Source organism: Canis lupus, chromosome 14, assembly GCF_011100685.1.
Source record: "Canis lupus familiaris isolate Mischka breed German Shepherd chromosome 14, alternate assembly UU_Cfam_GSD_1.0, whole genome shotgun sequence".
Taxonomy (NCBI): domain Eukaryota; kingdom Metazoa; phylum Chordata; class Mammalia; order Carnivora; family Canidae; genus Canis; species Canis lupus.
In genome coordinates this window covers 31,961,230-31,976,115 of record NC_049235.1, presented here as the reverse complement: position 1 = coordinate 31,976,115, position 14,886 = coordinate 31,961,230, and the positions used below count along the sequence as shown (strand labels likewise).

The 14,886-nt window shown below is 36.4% G+C and overlaps 1 long non-coding RNA gene across 2 annotated transcripts in view; it reads right to left on the bottom strand.

Annotated features, from left to right (window-relative positions):
* Positions 1-14,886, bottom strand: part of LOC119867207 — a 182,952-nt gene that overhangs the window by 99,829 nt on the left and 68,237 nt on the right. Inside the window, exons 1-4 of one of the 2 annotated variants that reach the window (XR_005369500.1) lie at positions 9,467-9,616; positions 7,466-7,841; positions 7,081-7,241; positions 716-789 (exon numbers count right to left, since the gene is read on the bottom strand). This is a non-coding gene — a long non-coding RNA (uncharacterized LOC119867207). Of the gene's footprint in view, positions 1-715; positions 790-7,080; positions 7,242-7,465; positions 7,842-9,466; positions 9,617-14,886 lie in introns of those variants that run through there. The other variant, XR_005369499.1, reaches the window with a different exon arrangement.

Here is a 14,886-nt window from a genome sequence, read left to right as displayed (position 1 = left end):
CATGCTTAAGAAACCACATGCATTTCTGATTCCTACGTGCTTTGGGGAATGGTATTGTTAACATTTATTTCCGATTCCCTTCCATTGCAAGTTCTTGACACTGGTGGTAGACTGACCATGATGGTCCAGCTTACTCTTTATTAGGACATTATTGAACTCAGACAAAACAGCACACTTCCCATGGGAAGCATTTAGCTGTACAGCATACTCAAAACTGTTGTTTGAACCCTGGGCTCCTTTTCATGTCTTTATTTCAGAGGAAGTACTTGGAAGAGTTTTCTATACCCTGAAGCAGAACAGAGCCTTCCTCTGGAATTATAAGTGTTACAGGTGTCACCTGTAACTTCCCTGCTTTGCTCAATGAACCTGGATTGTGTCAAGGGTTTAGAAAAGGTCCATGCAATCTCTGGTTTCCTGACTTAACTTTTCGTCCCCAAATTCTGGTCATCCCTTACATTTCACATAATCTCTCTACAAAATGATAGTTAATATTGACCTTCTCCCTCTTTTTGATATCATGTCTATATTTCCATGCCTGTGTGCCACTCTTGCAGACAGTGCATTGTCTTATTTGACAGGCAGGCACTGAACAAGGCAAGACTGTGAGAAAATAGGTCAAAACGGTTCAATCCAACATAAATTAATTCAACCCAGTTCTAAATTTAACAAACCACATTCAAAAGGATTAAATCAGATTAGAATAATTAAAACTTACCTTTTAAGCAACTATCACACTTCAAATTGGAGATCCATTTCCTCTTCATCTGGTTTCAGTTCTGGTCAAGTAGCCTGTTTAATATGTAATAGGAATAAATCAGAGAGGAATGTTTTCTTCTTTTGGCACCTTAAGACCTTGTAGTTATGAAAATTATTTACTCAAAAGTTTATCATAGTTAAAAAATCAATTTTGAGCCTAAGATAGTAATTTCATTTCATGAAACACCAGATGAAATAGCTTGATCACTCAATTAGGAAAAGGTGATCTGAAATCTTAGAGAAATATAGATTAGAAAATATATACCTCTTCCAACCTTATTTCTTTGGATTTCTCAATTTAAAGGTAAAATCATCCATGTCTGAGAATATGAAGACAAAAAGCAGCATAACTTTAAAATCCAATATTATTAAGGGAAATGGGAAAAGAAAAGAGAATGTGGAAACTATGCAAACTATTTCCATGTGAAATGTAGTTCTTAAACTTCCAAGCTTTGACCTACACTTCTCAAAATATCTAATCAACAGCAGAATATATATATTTTTAGGTATCAATTTGTTCCAAAGTCTAAAGAAAGAAATCTTTTTCTATTAAAAGGATAAAGTATGGTGCAAAAGTCATTTTACTTTCAAGCAATGGTTGTATCCAGGTTTTTTTTTTTTTTTTAACTTACCTAAACATCTTCTCATGCACCATGTTTTTTCAATCAGTTTTTGGCAACCTATCTTAAATTGAGAATTGAAACTGTTCCATTGAAGGCTCCCAGAAAAGAGAAAATGAAAAATTAAGTGCTGATTTCAGGCTTTATTGAAGTTTCTGCCTAAATCTGCTTTTGAGAATTAATAGTGCCAAAGTTATTTCATTTGTGACTTATTTACCATTTGGCCATAATGAAAGAATAGAAATAATTATCTTATCACATCTTTGCCTCCAGGGCCAGTAATTTCCCTTCAATGAGTGCCTCCTAAAACAATATTTTTTTTCAGAAAAGTGATGTTTATATTAGAAAGCAGATATTCTCTTGGTCTCTACTGGAGATGTCTTTTCACACTTAATGGATGGACGACACTTAAACTTTGTGCTGTCTTTTGTGAAAAGCTTAGTACTTTGGGTACTTTTTGTATACTGTGCAAAATGATCAAGTTATTGTGTAACTCACTGCATTAAGATGTGGCCTAAGTAGTGAAAATAAATGGTATCACCATATGAATCTAAGTGATTTGAGGGCACATGCCTTGGGAAGGGAGAGAAAACTATATATTATTGAATCGGAACATTAAGAGATGGAAAAAATCTTTGAGATCATTCAATCCAAACTTATTTTAGTTAGAGTCAACAAACTTAAAATCTAGATAGTTTTGGGTTGTGCTCCAAATCCCACAGATTGTTTAAAGCAAGAATCAAGCCCAGCTTTCAGAGTCCTGTTCTGGAAATGAATAAAATAAATGTCCGCAGTGTACTTTCAAGCAAAAAGGAATCTCCAAAGTTGTTCAGTTGCCCACAAGCACTGTCAGTCAAGGTCTATATTGTGAATATCATGATTCAGTTAGAAAAAAACCACTTCTGTTTTCATTTGAAGTTGGGCCACAAATACTCAAACATGCGGTTGGCAAAAAGCTAAATTTCCATCAAAGAATTGTGTTTTGTTTAGCTGATTTTTCCCATCTGATCCAATGGCCAAGCCAGCCAATTCTGAACTTAATTTAAGGGCAGTATTGGATAGCCCTAGATGATAGTGATAACAATTACTACACATGATTTGTGAAGCTTATTACAATTCTTTGTGTTGAGTTTCATCCTTGGGATATGGCTAAGGCAATAGTTTTCAACCTTGGGTGAACACTGTAATCATCTAGGGGGCTTTGAAAATACGTCTGGGTTCCAATCACAGAAATTTTTATTCTATTGGTTGGGGATACAAGATGGGCATCAGATTTTATTTTGAAAGCTCTCTGGGTGATTCTAATGTACAGCTAAGAACCACTGGGCAAGAAAATGTGGTGAATGACATTGTTAGCTGGTTGGAGCCCTTGGAAGTCTCATCTATTGCTCTGGTCTTCTTATGAATCTCTGCTTCTGCTCTTATGTCTCAAAGCTAATGTGCTGGGCTACTGTGTTGGGAATCTCCAAAGTAGTGGGTGATTCCATTTCTTCTTTTGACCCTTAACAATTCCCTACCTGAGGAGCTCCTACTTGGATTCTAGAATTCTCCTGTCCTAACAGAGCCAAGGTGTGGGAGAAAGTGAGTGAAGACCAAGTCAACTGATATGTTGGGTCAGAGTCCCTCACGTTCTGCTGCTTAGCCATTAGCAGGGACACACATTGATATTTTGCATGTACTCGAAGTCAGCAAAGCAGTGCTGTGACATACCCTTTTTAAATTTCTTTTAGGTGCATCTAGGTGGCTCAGTCAGCTGAGCGAGCATCTGACTCTTGGTTTCTGCTCAGGTCATGATCTCATGGTTCATGGTATTGAGCTCTGCCCTTAACAGGGAGTCTGCTCGAAGATTCTCTCCCTCTGCCCTTCACCATGCTTGTGTGCGCTCTCTCTCTCTAAAATAAAAAAAAAAAAAAGAAATCCTTTAGACCTTGAGCACAGTTTGCTGTTGTTTTGTATATTATTATTTTGCATGATTAAGGTACCTAATTATATGAGTGATGAAAAGAAAAATGGATAATGTGACAAAATTACTTAAGGGGCTTGCTAAATTTTTCCCTATTCTGAAACTAACCCTAGAGTAATATTTCTGTTCCATTTGCAAAATATACTCCTCTACACTACTCTAATTTTACACTAGCTAACCTCCATATTAACTATAATGAATAAATAAGAATCCTAACTTTAAAGCTCTCTGGATAAAGTTACCCATGTGAGATGGGGCTCAGTTGTATGTCAAATCTACCCTTGCAACTTTCAAGTTGGAGTTGTACTGAAATCATGTTGTGGTTCTTTGTGGGGGTTTTTTGGCTCATAACATTTTATATTAATGTCACTTCTTTACTATTTGGCTGTCTCCAAACTTCTGGTGCTGTCTCAGTTTTGGTTTCCAACAGTGTTATACATGTCACATGAACTAGTTTTCAATTAGAGTATCTCAAACGTATTTTCTAAATTTGGGATAAAACTAAGATTGTTGTTGTATTGAGGTAATGACAATGAAGTTGCTATGCAAGTAATTATAATGATTATAAGGTAATTAATCAGTTTCACAGGTTCTAACAAACCCAATGACCTTTCTCTAAAACTACTTTGTAATCTTTAACTTTTCTGAAATGAAATTTATAGAACCTACAAATCTATATCTATATATACACATACATATACACACATATAATTTAAACTAATACAGATTTAATATACATTGATTTAAACTAATACAGATTACCACAATATAAAGAAACATGAAATATAAGAAAAGTGCCTTATAGCAAAACCATACATATACCAGTATGTAAATGCACAGCCAGCCACTATTTCACTAAAAAATAAACACAGTCTCACATATTTTCCAAAGGCACCAGAATAACTGTCTCTCTTTGAGAGGCATTGCCTGTGACATGTCCTTCTTACTATCATGCCCAATCTTGACTCTCCAAAATTCTTCATCTTTTAGTTTTCAACCTCTCTTACTTTCCACCAACTTTTGGTTTTTCTCTTTGCACAGAAGCAATAGATTTGTTGCTCCAGCTGCTTCTTCCACTGCTGGTAGAGAGGGTAATTTCTTTTTCACACTGGGGTTTGATACCATAACAGCAATGATACTATAAGAGAGTTTGATGCCATAATCACTTCTAGAGAAAATGCCACTAAAAAATGTTTATGTTCTTAGCTTTCCCTGGTCTGGCTTAGTATGAAAGAGCTGGGGACATTGGTTTCTATGTGAAAGTCCCCATTTCTTTTGGTAGGCTTCTGATTTGATAGCTCTTAGCTGTAGCAGTTCTAGGCGGCCCAGTCTGTTAAAATTTTAAGTCTAAAAAAAAAAAAAAATTAAGTCTGCCTTCTCTGACACAAAACAAACTGATCTGTTATAGATTGAAAGAGAATACATTTGAGACCCATGTGAATTACTGTTTTTCCAAACTATTTACTCATTATATATTTAAAGGTCACCAGGACACATCAGTGTTTCAACTTTCTGGGAATTATTCACTGCTGGTAACTTAAATGAGGCTGCCCTGTTTTTCATTACAAGCTGGTATTTTTAAGTCTGTAAGTTCTGAACTTCTAACGTAGAAGCAGAACAGAATAGCTTGGTTTCAACATTCTGAATCGTGGCAAGGAGGTTTCATATTCCCAAGATGACCAGAGGAACCGGATGTGATGTTATCCCCTTTAGTAACCAACATTATCCTAAACAAGAGCTTCATATTTTTACCACATTGGGCAGGATCTGCTGGGTCTAAGTTGCGTTAAACCATCGCCAAGTTTCTGTTTGAGCAGGATAAAATGATCTCTTACAATAATTTATTTTTATTCTCTCTTTAGAAACACTGTTATTTGATGGAAGAATAAACAGTGTTTAATAGTTTTCTCCACATGGTAGGATCATGTGTGGTTTCCATTTGTTTGATTAGGCTTTGCCAGATTTTAAAACTGTCCTTATAAACAAGATTCTCTTTATAATTAAAAAGAAACCTGCCACATACTATCACAATTATAATCAATACTGTTAATTTTTTTTTTCAAATGAATATTTTATCATAGTTCTGGGCAAGGGTCTTGAGGAAATTTGCCAAGGCTCTTGTGCTTCTTATACTTTAATATGCATAGAAATCATCTGACGTGTTATTAAAATGCAGCTTCTGGGGGCGCCTGAGTGGCACAGTTGGTTGAGCATCTGATTCTTGGTTTCGGCTCAGGTTGTGATCTCAAGGACTTGAGATCGAGCTCCATGTGCTCCGTGTGCTCAGTGTGGAAAACACTTGAGTTTCTGTCTCCCTCTGCCTCTGCCCCTCCTGCTCATACTCTCTCTATATATAAATAATAAATAAGTTAATCTTCAAAAAAATGTAGACTCTGATTCAGTAAGTCTGAAATCCTGCCTTCACCTTACAAAGTCCTTGGTGATGCGCATTCTGACGCTGCTGGTCTGATAACCACACTTTGAATGGCAAGTTCTGACCAGTGGTTTCAAATTTTAGCTCCCCTGAAAACCACCTGGAGGGCTTGTTAAAAGTGCCTATTGCTGCTCAGCCCTACCCCGCCCTGCTGTTTCTGATTCAACAGGTCTGGGGTTGGGCATGAGGTTTTGCATTTCTAAGCAAGTTCCCAGGTGAAGTGGATGCTGCCACAGGAATTTAGTGATCACACTCTGGGGCCCTGTTAAACCAAATCTGCTTCCCAGACCACAAGAACCTCAACATCCCTGGGAAGCTTGTTAGAAATGCAGAATGTGAGGCCCCACTCTGGACCTACTAAACAAAACCCCACATTTTAACAAGACCCACAGGCGATTCACACGTTAAGATTTGAGCAGTACTACCTAGACTGTCTCTTAGTTCCTGTAAGTCAGTGACTCTCAACTTTAGCCACCTGTTATAACAAACTGTGGAGCTTTTAAAAATCCTGATGCCTAGGCCCAACCTCAGAATAATTCCCTCAGAATCTCTGTCAGTGGGACCAAGACATCATCAGTTTCTAAAATTCCCCAAGGGATTCCAATGTGCAGTCAAATTGGAGAACCACACCGTAGATGACACCAGAGAACGGAAAGGTAGACATCAAACACATGAAGCATTCAAGTGTTCCATTCCATTTCCCTATTGCTATCCTGCCAGACAATGTGGCATCAGCCACTGGGTGAACGGGAAACATTTGGGGTCAGGGCATTAAGTTGCTTTGCTACCTTGGATTTTAGGAACCGACATACACATTGTGGCTCTGTTGCCTGGCTCACTTTTCTCTAGCTTTCTCATATGCAAACAGAAGCTAACTAATCTTTTATTCTGTCTCCTCTGGGCTAAGACCTTTGAAATATAACCCTCTGGCATTTAGGTTGTTGTGTCCCTACTTTCATTCAAAACTGTTGTATTCTCTTCTCTGTTTGGATTTTAATGGAACAGAAAGAGCTCCTGCATGGATAGAGTACACCAAGATGCAGATTAAGCTACTTTAGAGAGATAAACAGCACATAATTTAACAGACACAAGAGATGATTTGTGTGACAGATTAAGTAGAATAAAACGCTATCCATATATAGGTCATTTTCCCTAAAAGCATCGTGTGGTCTTGTGCAAGGCATGTGAGCTGCAACACTTGCTATTATAAGTCTGTCCTAATATTCTCAAGCCTTTAAACCTTTTCTAGGCCAGCCAAAGGTTTGTGGTTGATTGTTGATTTTGGAAGAAATTCATGCATTACTCACCTACGAAGAAGTGCTAGATTTGTTATGTCCAACGGTAATAAAGATTGCTTTTAGTTCTGGATGATGTTTCTTAATTTTATATTCCAGGAAAGGGTGAAGTCCATTTCTATGTACGTATCATGGGGATTTCTGTATGCATAAGGGCCATGATCTGATCTGTTCTGAAAAGAGAAGCATAGTTTATGAGGAGAATGAAATTTATTTTGAATTTCTCCTCAGAAATGAGGAATATGTTTGAGAGTTTTCCTCCTTTGTATCTTTGTCAACGTTTTAATTTATTTAAAGCTTTTTGATTCAACTTCTGTCATCTCTCATACTAAAAATTCCCATAAATTTGCTACCTATCATCTGAAGTAGAATTCTTCTCACTTTTCCATTTCCTTACCCTAGTGAGGCAGGAATTTGTTGTTCTTCATCCCTCTCCTGTCTTCTTGATTCTTGTCCACAAAGGAGGCCTCTCGCAACACCTCCCATATCTCCATCATGTGGATCGCCCCTGTCAGGATGCGCTCCCTCCTGTGCTTTCCTGAGGGCAGCAGCATAGCTACACACAGTTCCAGAGATGGTTTTGACTGAGGCCAGGAGATGGTCTTCTTATTGGTTCCTCACATCTTTTTTAATGTACCCAGGATTGTACTGACTTTTGTATAGGGTCTTGTTTTCATGGGTTTACTCTGTTGTGCATTTTGGATATTTCAGAAACAAATTGATTCCTCCCAGGTCCCTTTCCTAGCTGTCGCTTAGAGTCCAGTGTCATCACCCTGTAAAGACAAAAGGGATTATTCTTCCCTAATTCTATTACTTAGATCAGTCAAATTAACCAAGTAGTAACCATATGGTCCTTTTCCCATGGCTGATGGGACACAGTCACAGTTTACCAAGGAGGAGAATGAAGTTGAATGGTTGTGTAAGAGATGGATGAGTCCACAATACCCTTTCATCACCCATAGGTACTATGTTTTGGAGCAGATCTCTAGAACATATTCATGTAGCATAACGGAAACTTTATAACCATTGAACAAAAATTCCCCATTTTCCCCAACTCCCCACCCTTGGAAACCACTACTATATTTTCTGCTTCTATGAAGTTGAGTATTTTAGATTCTTCATGTAGGTAGAATCATGCAATATCTGTCTTTCTGTGACTGGCTTATTTCATTTAGCCTACCTTCCTCCAAGTTCATCCATATCACAAATTGTAGAATTTCCTTCTTTTTAGAGGTAGATTAATATTCCATTCTGTGTATATACCACATTTTTTTAAAGATTTTATTTATTTATTCATGAGACACACAGAGAGAGAGAGAGAGGCAGAGACACAGGCAGAGGGAGAAGCAGGCTCCATGCAGGGAGCCTGATGTGGGACTCTATCCCGGTCTCCTGGATCAAGCCCCCCGGCTGAAGGTGACGCTAAACCGCTGAGCCACTGGGGCTGCCTTATATATCACATTTTTAAAGCCCATTCATCCATTGGTGAATACTTGGGTTGTTTTCATATCTTGTTTACTGTGAATAATGCTGCATGAACATGGGAGTGCAGGTATCTCTTCAAGAGCCTAATTTCTATCCTTTTGGTTAGATATCCTGAAGTGGGATTGCTTTTCTTCATATGTCAATTATATCTCAATAAGGCTATTAAAATATATATATATATATATATATATATATATATATATATATATATATATAAATTCTGATGCATGGCTTTGAGGCTAAGGGTGAGAGAAGAGATACAATGAATCTCTGAGAGAAAGGATCAAGAGGTGGAGGGAGATTGGGTGCATGAGTATTGCCATCACATTTCAGTGAATACGAAACCCCTGCCAGGGAAACTCTGCCATTATTCAAAGCTGAGAGCCTAGAACCAGCTGGTAAATACCTGGTTAAACACTCTTACCTCATATCTCCTAAGACCTTTCTCTGCCAGGCATAAAAACACATATCCAAGATCCATCTTAAACCATTCACGAAACATTACAGGGACATCATTTTGATAGATTGAAAGCAAAATCCCCACCATACACATTATGGAGAAACCTTAATAGAACAATAAACCATGTAGTCTTACTACATGGAAGACTCAAAAATAAAGCTTCTTAGGCAATACTCCCTGCCTCCTCCATAAATGTTAGTAAATGTGTAACAATCATGTTGGGGTCAGGCATTGATTTGTAGCATTTGTTATTTCTGTCCGATAATGACTCCCATCATGGCTGATCTCAAGCTACTGGGGAGAGAAGTTCACAATAGACTATTGCAAGTTGCTATGAACAGGCCCAGGCTCAGTACACCACTATATACCAGCTACCAAAATATTTGTGATTTTTTGGGCTTCCAAATCTAATTTTCCTTTCACTTTCAAATAACACAGAGACTGACTACTCACAGGTATCTCAAAGATATATTTTCCCTGGCAGATGTTATCTTCAAAATTTACTGCTGTACTGCTGTTTATTTCAGGAAGGTTTTAGAATCATCTTAGGAATCTCCAGTAAAGTGTATTTTCCCATCTGGCCAGTATTCCTAGAATTCCTGCAAAATTCTGAGGGGAAAAAAAAAGCAGTACAGTTGGCATCCAAAAGCATATTCAGGAGTTAAGGTGCAAAGCCTAAATAAACCGTAAGTCACAGTACTAAGAATGTTTAAGACTGATTTGAAAATCATCTCAAACCATGTTTCTCAAAAAATGTTTCTTCTTGCTAAATCTATGTCTGTTCATAGCTAGGAAAACTAAATGGAAATGGGATGATCTTTAGAAATGTTACATCTTCTACCCCCTAGTTGAAACTACAAAGTCTATCTGTGAATATTTACCTGAGTCAAGCTTTTGTCCATTTTTGCAATCTGTAATTTCACTGCAATAATTTTTTGTTTTTAAAAATCTATTGTAATATTCAATATGTCTTCTTAAATATATATGGCCTGTTCTCTCTAGCCATAAAATCCTAAATGTTTGGGAAGGAATGGAGAGCAATTTGACAGATTTCTACTCACATCTCTACTGCTCATTGAGAAGATGATCTAAAGACTGAGCATCCTGCCAGTAGTCATCTAACAGAATAGCTAGTAGGGGCAGCCCTTTTCTAATTGTAGAAACAAACACCACCCTCTGGTAAACTAGACTTTATATTAAAATTTTTCGTGTACATTTAATGATGAAAGAAATTGAAGAGGGCACCAAGAAATGTAAAGACATTCATGGATTTGAAGAACAAATCTCATGGATTGGAAGAACAAATATTGTTAAAATGTCTATACTACTCAAAGCAATCTACATATTTAATGCAATCCTTATCAAAACACCAACAGAATTTTTCACAGTCCTAGAACAAAAAATCCTAAAATTTGTATAGAGTCACAAAAGCTCCTGAATAATCAAAGCAACCTTGAAAAAGAAAAACAAAGCTGGAAGCCTCACAATTCTGGACTTCAAGTTACATTACAAAGCTGTAGTAATAAAGACAAGATGGTACTGGCACAAAAATAAACACACAGATCAACAGAACAGAATAGAAAACCCAGAAATGAACCCACAAGTAAACTGTCAACTAGTCTTTGAAAAAACAGGAAAAATATCCAATGGGAAAAAAGAATGTCTCCTCAATAAATGGTGTTGGGAAAAACTGAACAGCAACTTGCAAAGGGATGAAATAAATGCAAAATGGATTAAAGATCTAAATGTGAGACCTGAATCCATAAAAATCCCAGAAGAGAACACAGGCAATAACTTCTTTGACATCAGCCACAGCAACTTCTTTCTAGATATGTCTCCTGAGGCAAGGGAAATGAAACAAAAATTAACTATTGGGAGTTTCTGCACAGTGAAGGAAATAACAAAACCAAAAGGCAACCTATGGAATGGGAGAAGATATTTGCAAATAACATATCTGATAAAAGGTTAGTGTACAAAAAGGTTAGTGTAGAAAATATATAAAGAACTTATAATACTTAACACCCAAAAAACCGAATAGTCCAATTGAAAAATGGGCAGAAGTCATGAATAAACATCTTTCCAAAGAAAACATACAGATGGTCAATAGACACATGAAAACATGCTCAATATCACTTATAATTAGGAAAATACAAATCAAAAGTATAATGAGATACATCTATAGAAGGGCTAAAATCAGCAATACAAGAAACAACAGGGGTTGGCAAGGAAGTGGAGAAAAAGGAACCCTCTTGCACTAATGGTGGGCATGCAAACTGGTGCAGCCACTGTGGAAAACAGAATGGAGTTTCCTCAAAGAGTTAAAAATAGAACTACCCTAGGATCCAGCAATCACAGGACTAGTATTTACCCAAAGAATACAAAAATACTAATTTGAAGGGATACATACACCCTGACATTTATAACAGCAACTTCTATAATAGCCAAATTATGGAAACAGCCCAAATGTTCATCGATTGATGAATGGATAAAAAAAGATGTGCATTTATATTATATATATTATATTATATTATATTATATTATATTATATTATATTATATTATATTATATTATATATGGGACTACCCCTACCAGCTATTCTGTTAGATGACTACTGGCAGTGTGCTCAGTCTTTAGATAGATATATATAACTCAGCCACAAAAAAGAATGAAATATTGCCATTCGCAGCAACATGAATGGTGCTGGAGAATATAATGCCAAGTGAAATAAGTTAGAGGAGGATAAATAGCATATGATTTCACTCATATGTGGAATTTAAGAAACAAAATAAAAGGGCAAAAGAGAAAAAAAAAGAGAAAGAGAGACAAACCAAGAAACAGATTCTTAACTATAGAGAACAAACTGGTGGTTACCAGGAGGGAGATGGGCAGGGGATGGGTGAAATAGGTGATGGGAGTTAAGGAGTGCACTTGCAATAAGCACCAGGTGATGTATGGAAGCATTGAGTGATACACTGATGTTAACTAACTGGATTTTAAATTAAAACTTCAAAAGGTAAAAAAATTATATTTAATTAAAAAAATTGATATGTACTTTTATAATATTTTATCCTTTTGAAAGGCAAAATCCTTTGAAAAGTAGTTCAGTAATTTGGAAAGTAAAAAACAAATTGTAAAGTAAAGCATTCAGCTTTAAAAAAAGACTTATGGGGATCCCTGGGTGGCGCAGCGGTTTGGCGCCTGCCTTTGGCCCAGGGCGCGATCCTGGAGACCCGGGATCGAATCCCACATCAGGCTCCCGGTGCATGGAGCCTGCTTCCCCCTCTGCCTATGTCTCTGCCTCTCTCTCTCTCTCTCTGTGACTATCATAAATAAATAAAAATTAAAAAAAAATACAGCACTATTTAAAAAAAATAAAATAAAAAAAATTAAAAAAATAAAAAAAGACTTATGTTCTAATACAATGTGTATGGCTAGGTAAATCTCTGTCAATAGCCCATACACTTGCATAGAAAATTAAATACATTAGATAGATATTCCGTGGAATATATTACATGTAGGTTAAACTAACATCAACAATGCATTGAAATCTCCGACCCCACAATAAATACCCATTCTTATCTGAGCAGGGTAGTATGGAAGTCCTAGGTTGTCAATAAAATATTACGTAGAGGAATTCAAATCTGCTTATTGTTAATTAAATGGCATTGTTTGGATCTCTAGATTCTTGGGGGATACCAAGTTAAATGAAATGAACAAGACAAATTACCTAAAGTAATCCACTAATTTCAAATATATGTATGTATATATTTCATAAATATATTTCAGAATAACCAAGAAGCAATGTATGTATTCTACTTCACATAAGACCTAGATTTTGCTATTATTTCATGTATTGGCATTTGAACATGTAAAGTGTAAATTGTTCTTATTTTAACTAAAGTACAGGATGGGTGAACTCTCATAAGAAGGTTGTGGTTAATACTTGTCTAGATGTGAGTTTTCCATTACACCACAGTTATTTTGCTAGTTAAAACATTCTTACTACTAGGGAGAAAAAAATTTAATGGGTGAGCAATATATTTTATGTTGTTTTCTTTCTTTCTTTTTTTTTTTTTTTAAGATTTTATTTATTTATTTATTCATGAAAGACTGAGAGACAGAGAGAGAGAGAGCGCCAGAGACAAAGGCAGAGGGAGAAGCAGGCTCCATGCACCGGGAGCCCGATGTGGGATTCGATCCCGAGTCTCCAGGATCGCGCCCTGGGCCAAAGGCAGGCGCTAAACCGCTGCGCCACCCAGGGATCCCTTATGTTGTTTTCTAATGAATGTATTCTGATTCTGGTTAGTCTTGCCTTAATAGAGATGACTTCTCTATCAGCATAAGGATGGTAGAGTTTCACTGCAATATTTTGGGGGAAAATTTATGCCTCCAGGTTTGGCATATTTTCTTACTGAGACAAATATTCCTACAATCATTTTTGACAACTCAGTTTCCAGCAATTTGTAGGTCACATTACATCTCTCTTTCTATGTATTTAAATAGATGTCCTTCCTTCAGAGTTGAACAAACTGGAGTTTCAATTCTAACTCTGTTCACTTACTTACTGTTGACTTTGGACAAATTATGTTCTATTTCTAAACACTATTTTTCAAATCTAGAAAATGGGCCCAGCAATGTCTGCCTTGTAGGTTTGCTATGAGGATTATATGTAAAAATGTACATAGAACATTTAATTCAGCCCTGACACTTAGCATATAATAAATTACATATACATATGAGCATAAAGGCCTAGAGCTGTGCATAGGGACATACATATAGACATATATGTACATGGAAAAATAGATATTAACATAACCCCACACACATATGGGATTTAAGCCTCTTACATAGTCCCTGTTCAACTTGACATATTTCCCTGGGAATCCTTTGATAGCTTTTATAGTTTAACTGTCATCAGAGAGCATGTGAACTGGGGAGGACAAGAAGGAGAATACATTAATTTTTTCATGATCAGAAAAGAATACCTATTTCCTCCAGGCATGACAGCATGTTGTAGGACAGTGACTTTTTAAAAATTTGATTCCAGCAAACTTGTTTTGTAGAGTCTTATATGTCCAGTGAGCAAACAAGCTCTATTTGAAAAGTGATCATCATGTCTAACCTCATTTTCACAGGTGGAAACCGAAACTTAGGGAACTAGAAAATTTACAGTTGAGGTTTCACACATTGAAACTGAATACAGAATCACTTGTCTTTTATGTTGACAATGGTGAAAAACTCATTTCTTGGTATGGCTCGCGTGATCATAACTCAAAAACATTTTGAAGACAATGCAAACCATCCAATCTGGAGACAAATGGAATATGTTTCTAAAGATGAAATATCTTCCAACCTATTTAATATTTAATTGGAAGCATAGAAACATACCAGAAGTAGTGCAAGATTTAACCACTTTGTTTCAAAGGTCATATTGGTGGTAGATTAATTAGTATGAACTTTGTGAAGATAGGCACAGTGTCTCAATATTTTGAACTCTGACCAATAGGAAGCAACTTAGAAATTTTTATTGTGAACACCTAGAATACTATCAGTTCTTAATTACTGTTTGAAGCATTTAGCATTTGCTGAATAAATGTTTGTGAAATTAAATTTGAGGGTTGTAGTCATGCCAGGCCACTTAGCATATGGTAGTGATTTTTGCAACATCTATGATCATAAATTCTCTAACATGAAGCAAAGAAAGGAAACAATAAACAGGATAGGGAAAAATTTATCTCACCTCTGCCTTATTCCATAAGGTACAACATACATACAAATATAGAAAATAGAAATATCACAAGCAAAGGAATCACATTTGAAATGTCATTAAAAGAAAGTATGTTTGCAATGTGTTTGGGCTCAAGTTTTACTCT